We start from the raw sequence: 10,759 nt of genomic DNA on the forward strand, positions 1-10,759 counted from the left end.
ATATTTCACGACACAACATAGAGCCGTATTAGCGTCAGTTTATTGTGCTCTGAACGTGCCCGAGGCAGTGAATGTTATGTGATTATAGCTCAATACACACATGTAGCACCATTCAGCTGTGGGACATGAGCTCAGCTCATATAGAAGTTCAGGGTGGAGATAGAAAGAAAGAATTCAAATAAAGTAAGTACTAGTCAGTAACTGGATGTTTTTGTCACAAGCTGGACGAAGGGAAAGAAGATGCCTGTCCAAGGACAAATTAAGAGGCTGTTGTTTCCTTTTCTCGCAGATAAACACACACACACACACACACACACGTGAAAAAACATGTATTTAGCTGCAGCAAATGGGGTTTTCATCTTGCTGCCATCTTGTCGAGTATCTAAAGTCAAAGACATATTTATTTGGGCAACGGGAGCTGGGGAGGGACGAGCAAGTGCCACGAGCTGATGGATTTATCTGTCAATCAAGGCAAAAGGGTGCAAAGTATATCCTTATTTAATCTGAAAAGGAGTACTCCACTGAGAGTAATATCAAAGAAGACTATAGGAAAACCAGCCAAATCAATCTCATATATCATTGTAAATTAATATCTGTGGGTTTGGACAACTGGTTGCATAAATACATGAAATGTAAACACACCTACGTAGAGCTCTAAAAAAAACAATCTATTAACTACTTTTTCCATGTGCAGTCTGAGATGTGTGTGTGTCTCAATCTTTAATAAGTGAGTTCTTGTGTGTTCGACCGTCAAGTCATTATCATCTGACTTAGCATGATTACATAAGCTTGAATCCGGACATTAACGTCGGTGTCGGACACCAGCAAGGTACGTGAACACTCTGCGAACATGAGTCTCAACATACAGCTTTGACCCCTGAAGAGCTGCATATAGATTACAGGGCTGAGGACCTCAGGATCAAGTTCACAAACTGTTGTTAATGCGTGTGTGCAGAGGAAGAAGAAGATTGATGAAAGAAGAAGAAGATTGATGAAAGAAGAAGAAGAAGAAGAAGATTGATGAAAGAAGAAGAAGAAGAGAGATATCGAGGGTAGATGAAGTGAGAAAGGACGAGCATGCCGGTGTTGCAGGTAATCTGTTCAGAGGCACCAGAATAAACACTCACTAAAATAGACCTGGGCTACGTGTGTAAGTGTGTGTGTGTTCTGCGACACGGAGGCATCTTCTTTCCCTCCCTCCTGCTTGTTTACCTCTCGTCTTTTGGAGGCCTGTCTTTTTCTGTCCATCTAAAGATTTTTAAAAATCTATCTCCATCCTGCTTCTGCTCTTTTTGTCTTTCTTTCTCCTTACTTTTGCTTTAACACCATTCTCCTCTCCACCCTTCTCAGCTCTCACGTGAAGTTCATGTTACGGACTCGCACACATGCACAACCACACAGAAACAATAGTGCAACTGAGTGGTACTACATGTGTCTCAACCAATAATCAGATAACATTCACTGTGTGTGTGTGTGTGTGTGTCTCCGTAACATGAACTCAGCTGAAGACAGTTCCTGGCTCTTTTTGTCTTTCTTTCTCCTTACTTTTGCTTTAACACCATTCTTCTCTCCATCTCCCCTCACATCTCCTCTCCACCCACAGGCAACAATGTAAACACACAGACTGCTCTTACCGCAAAGCAACACATGACCACACACACACTGAACAATAACCTTATTCCCAGCTTTGGTAGGCAGATGGCAAGGATGAGTACCACACACACACACACACACACAGAGAGCGAGAGAGAGAGAGATGTGTGTGTGTGCATTATGGTGCAGTGCTGCTGCAGTGCAGAGAGTACAGGGGATGGGGGGGGGGGGGGGGGGCACATGTGCATCAACATGCACTAGCGCCAATGACAAATCCCTTACTCCATACCACAGGGCTTATATCACTGTACCGGCTGGTATGAATATGACATAATATACCTGCTGTTCACATACGGGAACTCTCTATGACACACACAAAAACACCCACACCCACACGTACACGCGTGTACATATCAAATCATTTCCGAGAACCTCCCATTGACAGCTCTAAACACAACTCCGATCTCAACCTCATCTGAACCTCCCAGCTGTCTCCTCTCCAAATGAAAGCTCAATGTCTTCGCTCGCTTTATACTCTTTGGTCAAGATGAGACGACCCTTTGAGACACGGTCTGTGAGTGGGAGCGACAACTCTACGTCAGGTTGACTGAGCTATAACAAGTGAAGCACTCACCACAACCAACAGCGTAACGATGGCATTACAATCACAAGGTGTACCTTAGGAAGGAGACATCTATAATACATTTTATTTTTTAGATATATACATCAACTGAAATTCTTTAATCAAACTACAGAAGAAGACATTTTGTAAAATGTTGTTTCGCCATAAACAGAAACTGTTCTGCTTTTAATGTTGTTTTTTCAACCACTGTCCACTCTTGGAGTAATGGATTCCAGTCTTGCTTCATTGCAGCATCATATCTAACAAATATAAGGCGTGAACCCATTGTATGATGATGTGATGAATTTGAAACCTCATCACTGAAAAACTAAAAGTGTCCCTTTAAAAGTCAGAAGTCACAAAACAACTAATCGTCATCATGTCAAGTCTCTTATCTTAAGCTTTTTAATAATGTTGCAAGGCAGGTTCAAGCAAGATGCAGCGCATGGTGGCGTAACACAGGCAGACGTGAGAGAGACGAGGAGGAGGAGGAGACTGCTGCGTGTTATGTCAGCTAGCTTTGCAGCCAGTAATAGCTCAGTCATCCTGCGTGTTTATTTTTAGCCCCGGCTAATAGGCTAGCTAGCACTCACAGGTGACCAGAGACTTTACAACAAAACACAACAACATCGTTTGTAAGCAGCAGTCGACGGTCCTGCGCGTGGAGGTCAGTCCGCTGATCCGAGCCCGTCTAGACAGAGGACGTCAATGTAGTTTCTCGTGTCTCATAAATGTCGTATCATTTTTACATAATCTGCTGACCTTTTTTTATTCCACAACTAGCATGCCGAAAACTGCTTGTGTAAAAACGCCGGTTTAACTCCCGCAGGTCTGCATGTCTGGAGCCGTTCTGACGAGCTGCTGACAGCAGCCTCGGCTCACTTCTACACGGAGTCACGTTACTGGCTGAGTATCACCCTCACCACACACCAACACACACAGGACTGGAACGCACAAACTAAACCTCATCTGTGCCCACTCGGACTACAGTACCCCCTACCCAACATCACGGCTATCCCCCCTGTACAGTCTCCTTAGGGTTCAACCCACAATGGAGCAGCAAGACAAACAAGCGAAACAGAGACAAAAACTAAAGGTGTGCAAGGAAATCCTAACACACACACACATCCACACACACATGCTTGATGCTGATCAAGGCCAACTGACAACAGCATCAAACTGCTTAACCACACTCACACACGTGCAGGTTTATTTTCATCAACAACAAACACATGCCAATGATCATGCAAGCAAACTGGCCATGGAGCAGGGATTATATTATGCAGAATTAAATCTTTATATTATTATCACAGTAATAATAGAATTATCATTTAGGTGCCATATTTTGGTAGCATTGGCGCTGCTTCGCCACACGGGAACATCTTGTTCTCTAAACTCTCCTGTTGTCAAGCGGGTGAAAACAAATCACGAATAAAAGAAGCAATAGTTACAATGGGACATGGGAGGAAAGTCCCCTCGTTTCGGTTTAGTTGTGTTCCTTTCCCCACATGTTGTTTGTTTAAGAGCAGCTCAGGAGTTGGGATTGGTACATGGAACACGTTTAGTTTTGGTTATGATAGAAACCAAACTGTGTCCAACAATCTCAAAAAACCAGCTCACACTCCAGTAAACAAACAGTCGGGTTAAACATGGCAAGATGCCCGCATGTGAGCCAGCTGCCTTGTTTCTTCCTCTGAAGGATAGCGAAGCCAGTATCCACCCTGAACCCCATCAGACAGAACTCTAAGCACCCTGGGGGGGTTTTGGTAATTGCTTTCAATGAGTGTCAAACGAGTCCGCTCTATGTGCCTCGGGGTTCTTTGCAGGAGCGCGCTGGATTCCTCGAAGTTCAAAAGCAGGTACGTTGTTTTCGTTAATTTGAACTCCAACTTGAAATTTCGTTGGAGTTCACATTAACTTAATTCTCTTTTGTAATCAGAAAACATTAGAATTCATTGCGTTTTCAACTTGCAAAACACACTCAAAGTGTGACGGTGCAGCGGTTAAACCAAGAGGGCTTTGTGTGCGTGCACATTCTCATATTTGAGAGGCCGCAATAAAATGTCCCTCTGGCTGGACTTGAGCCCACTGGGTGACAAAAGAAACAATACGACAGCATAACAAGACACACGGATACGGAGAATGAAAGGGAATCAAATGTTTCACACACTTACATCCCAGAGTGTACAGACACGTCATGCCTCCCTCACTGACGCAAGACACTGGGTTGTAGAATATAGGTTTGGTTTGTATATAATTACAGCGTCGGCCCCCTTCTGCGAATCAACTTTCCTTTGAAAACATTTGTGAAAAGGATTCTTCTGCGGCAATCATCTCAAATGTGTGTGTGTCTTACTTTGACGGTAGTATTACTGACAGTCTTTTTGAGATAACTGCCACACAGGCAGTTAAATCAGCTTTCACCCGGGATACTGGATTTACCTGTCTGTAATCTACTCGCTTCAGTTTCTCAAATGTAAAAGTTTTTCTGTTATATTAAAAATAAATATCTTTGGATTTTTAGGATTTTAGACAAAACAAGAAATTGGTCACATTTGGCAATAGAAAATTGTGATAAATATTTTGTTGAGCCAATAACCACCAATTGCCAGTTATTTAAAAAAATTATACTCTGTAATCACAGATTATACAGACAATTCAAGGGAAAATGTTCCCTATGACACAGGGATATGTGTGTGTGGCAGCTGGGTGTTGAGGACCTAACAGCAACTAAAGATGCTCCTCAGAAAGAACATCTCTGGCACCCAGTCAGCTCTTTGGTGATTTAATTGGCAAGCGGGACATCAGTTTGTCTGGGGACAAGAAGATGGGAAGAGCGATTGGACAAAACCCAAAGAGATGCCTTTAAGAAACAAGTTTCATTATTTGATTTACAACTAAAATTTTTCCTCCAGGGTAAAATTACATTGGACAAAAACTTTGGAAAGAGAAAACTTTAATCACTGTCAAATTGGCTCAAAGTGCTGAAGTTTCACAATTGACAGGGTATTAAAATAACCACAGGCTGCAGAGGCCTCCATCGTGTGAGGAGGCCCAATTTGTTCAAGCTTTTCCCTCCATCTGAGCTTGGCCATAACTTGTGATGCTTTATTTCTTAGTTCTTAAAGTGCAATGGGAACGATTATTTGAGTTGTGCAGAGACATTGAGCTGCTGGTCCAGGTCTCTGAACGCGCGTACGGTGACATTCAGCGAGCCAATCAGATGTACTGCTACATTTAGATAATCATATGTGCATGTTTTTTTTCAATGTTCTCCCTGGTGCTGGATCTTTGAGTCTAGCTGCATTCCAACTTTATCGGTGAACAAAATAGTTTCTTCACATGTGAAGATAAGCATCTAATGAGGACGTCAGACCTCGAACTTGAACTGAACATTTGACACTTAACGACGGGGAGAAATATAAAGATGCCAGTGTCAACTATAATGATCAAATTTGACACCTGAGGTATGTTTAAGAAGTTAAAGGTGATACACTACAATCTTCTTTTTTCCAATTCAACTTATTATATATAAACTATCTCGGACAAACTAAAGAACACTGGAGCTCAAGCTAAAATAAGAAGACAGGAGAAGAAAGAAAAGGTCAGAAAAAAGGCAAATGGCAGGCGAGACAGGGAGATCTGTCAGGATGGCCGGCAAACAAAGTGGAAAGTCTCTATTCTTAGAAGAAGTTGTGTGTTATTGACAATCTTTCTGGCTACTGAGAGCATGTCCTAGAACTCAAAGCCAGGGCTAAATACAGAAAAGCCATCTGATATTGACTTTAATAACAGTCCTCCACCACTAGAAAACCAACCATGCAGGAAGGGCTCCTGATAGTCGGCACGAACATACAACGGATGACACTCATTTATTAAACCGCTGATAAATTAAACGGTTCTCCTTTTCTGAAATTTCGTTGTTAGCCGGCTGTGAGAAGAGAAAGTTTAGATAGGATAACTTGGCAAAGCTAAGAGCCCAAGAGAGGAAGTGTGCCGTGTTTTACACAACTAGAATGTAAACAACCCAACAGACATAGGGAAAGGCCGTGCCAGGTCTTTAAATATTGAATGCAGTGTCCTCAAACAACACAACAGCATTTATACCAGCAACACTGCGTGTGTGTGTGTGTGTGTGTGTGTGTGTGTGAGTGAGATCTGATAGAGATACGGGAATCTTTTCTTTCCCGTCTCTCTTTCTCAGGTTTGTGCACACAAACTTCACAGTTGTAGGAAGTAGATTATCTGCACACAGGATCTGGGCTCAAGATACAAAGCCAGCTGTGTGTGTGTGTGTGTGTGTTTGAGAGAGTGCCTGTATGTGAACAGCAGGTATATTATGTCATATTCATGAGTGATGGACAGAGAAAGGCAAAAAGATAAAAGGGGGAGTGTGAGGTAGGAACCCTTCAGACTAAATCAAATGTGTCCGTGTCGTGTGTTCATGAACTGATCTGGGTGTAGCGTCATGTTCATTTTAGAGATTGTGTGTGGCACGTTGGCCTTTACCGGACAGTTCTGCCAGCAGAGAGCGGGTGAGGACTCAAGTGACCAGGAGGTTGCATGATAAGAGTCTAAAACCTCCGTACAGCAGGATACCTTCTACTTTTAAGGAACCTGCCGGTTGCGTCGGCTCCCACTGAGACTCTCAAGCTCCATCATGCTGTGTGGAAACCATTGAACAAACAGAGATGGAGTCGCGGGGAGCATACTGGTGTTGGCTCACAGCGCCGTATTGGACGGCATTCTTACAACATGCCAAAGTCAGTTTGGAATGTGATGCGTTTTGTGAGCCACAATCCCACCTCTTAAACATCCAGTGTTCAAAGGAAAGCTCCCCCACAAAATTGTTCAGAATTCAGTTGTGGACCTGAAGAACTTCCTCACCTGTCCATCATAGATCTCGAGTGTGTGTGTGTTTTGTTGGATGGCTCTACCAAGAGACTGGCGTGCAGCATGGTGTGTGTAATACAAGGAGAGAACATGCAGTTATGATCCTTTTTGTAAATTCAGATGAAAGGAAGTGTACTGAGACATTATTGACATGTTGGATAGAGAAATATAATCCAGTTCAGTATGCAAAATATGATACATGTGGGCAGATGATCAACGATTGTCTGTGAATGCACAGCTGAGGAGTCATCTCTTTTAAACCCTCTTTGCACAATGTCTGTGCAAATGCACATTTAATAAGTTCATGAGTGTGTGTGTGTGTCTGTGCTCGTGACCAATTGTGTCTGGCTACATGTCGTTGTCAATAACTTGCCGCTGACTCAGCACCAGATGATAGTCAGCAAACATTTCATCAAGAGGAAGTCGTTTGCTTTCACTTCAGCTGAACCTGTCGGTCTCAGCGCGGCACGTCGAAAACAACAGGCTGACGCGAGTAGACACCGACTTTTAAGGGAAAAGTGCAAACGGTGGTGAAAGAGTCAATGCAAATCCTGACGGGTCGATTAAAACCGAGAGCCAGATCAGATCATGAAAAACTGCACATCTATTGAGTATTGGTCTGCTCGTGGTTTTCACCAGAATAGAAACACATTAGACTTGAAAGAAAACAGAGGAAGAACATATGTTGGATGTTTACATCTCGCTTTCAGACCGTTGTTATGTTTTTGTGCAGATTTACTCAACCAAACAACAACATAACAGACACAAGGACGACTTGAAAATGCAGTGTTAAGAAATAATAAAAGAAAAAGGTGTTATCCCCTCGGTGTTTGTGCACGTGAGACTCACCAAAAGGCCTTGGAAGCGTCATAAACGTTGTCGAGACGTTGACCATGTGGTCCACGCTGCAATTTTAAGCCCTGCAGTCGTACCTGAACACACACAAAACCAAGCAGACACACTTAGTCAGGTCTTAATACAAGAATATAATATATTACCTTAATTAAGCACTTGTAACATAGTTACATAATATGTCATGTGACAAATAATAATGCAGCAATAACCAGATAAAAACAAAAGCCACAAAACAGAACAATAAGTAGAATCAGTGTAAGAATAATATACTGTGGGCAGTACATTAGATCGATACCGCACACGCCTTACGCTCTCGTGCACACACGCATGGAAATCAATCACTGGCTGCCAATAAATCAGAACACACACAAACCAGCAAAACACTTAACGCAAAGTCTCTCTCTCCCATCACTCTGCCTTTGCACCAGTAATTGGATTAAGCTGCAGTTGTCCGGCACAGATACAACGTTGGAGTCACAGAAATGTGTGTAAAATCCTTTAAAACAGAAGTTAAATGGCATCAAAAGGATGTTCATGAAAGATCCTCTCAGGAGAATGAAACAAACATTTATATCACTGCAACATCAATTTTGATATCACTATTTCAAACTGAAATTGCTTGTTTGACCAACAGCCTGAATCCCAAAGATGTGAGACACTTTTAAAAAGCTAGAACCAACAAAACGTTTGCTCTGCTTAAGAAACTACTCAAATTAATAATTGATTTACGTATCTATATATAAATATATGTTAGAGATGCAGCGCTGATAATGATTCAAATATCTGAATCCGTATCATGTAAATATATCCCATTATTCCAATAAAAAAAGTATATAAAAAGTATATATATATACGCCATGTATAAATCAAGCCTGATTAAACATGAATGACCCCAGTGACCTTCACACACTGAGGCATACAGCTCACTAAACAACACCAGCGTCACAAGACTGAACAAGTCTCGATTGATCGAGGAATCATTATAGCCATAACTATCTTCTGTTATTACTGAAACCTGCATGACTTGAATGGTGAGGGCACCAGAACCAGCAGGTGTTGACATGTAAACGCCCCAACAGCCACGGACAACGAACACACAGATGAATAGTTTATGACCACAGCAGGGAACTCCTCGTGTTGGATTGTTTAATTGGTGAGCAGCTAAGCCCAGCATGCACAAACACATACCGAGCTCTTTTGTTTTGATGACACACACAGGCAAGTGCGTTAGGAGTCAAGCCTTGTTCTTACGAGAAGAAGAAGAAAAAAAGGCAGTGATGAAGGAAATGAAAGATCTGTCTAATTTCCAAATTACAAACATGCCTTTTTAAACATTGAAACACCATTCACAAATCTTGCTTATAAACACTTTATAACCAGCGCAACCTAATTATGCAACCTGACCTGTCGCGGGCTGTCTGCGGCTGCAGCCTCCCCTGTCTCCTTGTTTTTGACACGGGCCTACACAAACTACTGTAAATGGTGAATTCCGCCTGCCGGAGCAGAGCGACCTCGGCTACAAAATGTTCAATACCGGTCGCCCCCCGTCGCCGGTGTTTCACCCGGACGCGCGGCTCACCTCGCCGGGTCGTGTCAGCCGCTGGCTCCGTGTGTGTGTCCGCGGAGCGGTCGGACAGTCGCTCGTCTCTGCAGCAGCTTTTGTTGCATAGGTTGCCCGTTACTGCCGCAACTGAAGCCAGGGCTTTAAATTCGCCTTTAAAGGAATAGCTGTCGGAAGAAGAGGCGAAAACGCTGGCTTCCGTCGACGTCACCGCTTGTTTTGCATAAAGGGGCGGGGCCACAGCGACAGGGGAGAAAGGAGCGCAGAGTTTAATAAACACCGTAAAACATATTTGATAGAAAGTAGGAACTGCGTACACATTTGACGTACTATATTCATATTGTGGTAGGCTACTTGTAATACATCTCCTTCATATTTCAAAGGGAAATGTTACTTTTTCAGATTTAAACTATTCATCATACACAAGAATTGGGCTATAACAATAAATGTGCAAACAGAACAAAACTACTTCAATAAATACCAAAAAAACAAAACAGAACATGTACTGCAGGACTGCAGCAGGGACATGAACAAGCACACACACACACACCCTCTTGACAATACCTTTACCATGAGGTGTCCATGATGACAACAAATAGACTGCAGCAACGATAACAAGAGAATAAAAACAACAATAATGATGATAAATAGGATTAAATTAGCTCCTTCTTCACCAACAAGGCTGAAGTGGCATATTGTCCAAATGCATTTCAACACTTTTTAATCCAAGACCTTTATTGATAATTAAGTATTTTTTATGGTATGATATTAATATTTCTAAGTAAATAATCTTATAAGTACTTCCATTATTTATTGTTTGGTCTCACAGCCCCTAACACTGTATGAGCATACCCCTGCCTCCAAGGGCATCAACACATCTATATTAATCTCTCTGATGTTCCCTGCAGCTCAGGTAGGTTAAGTTTCATGGGTAATGCATGACAGCCATATTATGTAACACCATAACTATCACAAAAAGCAGCAGGCATATAGTGCTGTCAGCTTCTGGATGTCCCTCTACTTCTCCCCGTGTCTGAACATCCAGACCGACTATGATTTGGCTTCTGAAGCCTATACTGCCAGGAGGAACTGTTACTGGAACACAGACGAAAACTGAAGAGCCAGAAGCAGTGAGATGTGTTTCTTGATGTATGAAATAAATATATAATTGTGTGCATTCTGTGTCACTTATAAGCCAGAAGCTGTATAACCTGAAACAGCTGTTTTTCTAGACT

The 10,759-nt window shown here is 42.4% G+C and overlaps 1 protein-coding gene across 2 annotated transcripts in view; it reads right to left on the bottom strand.

Moving 5' to 3' along the window:
• Positions 1-9,670, bottom strand: part of LOC130194806 (solute carrier family 45 member 4) — a 43,320-nt gene extending 33,650 nt beyond the window's left edge. For both annotated transcript variants that reach the window (XM_056416000.1, XM_056415993.1), the window contains exons 1-2: positions 9,543-9,670; positions 7,958-8,040 (exon numbers count right to left, since the gene is read on the bottom strand). The gene's annotated coding sequence lies outside the window, so the exon portion shown is untranslated. The remainder of the gene's footprint in view (positions 1-7,957; positions 8,041-9,542) is intronic.
• Positions 9,671-10,759: the final 1,089 nt, after the last annotated feature.

This window comes from Pseudoliparis swirei, chromosome 1, assembly GCF_029220125.1.
Source record: "Pseudoliparis swirei isolate HS2019 ecotype Mariana Trench chromosome 1, NWPU_hadal_v1, whole genome shotgun sequence".
NCBI classification, from domain to species: Eukaryota; Metazoa; Chordata; class Actinopteri; order Perciformes; family Liparidae; genus Pseudoliparis; species Pseudoliparis swirei.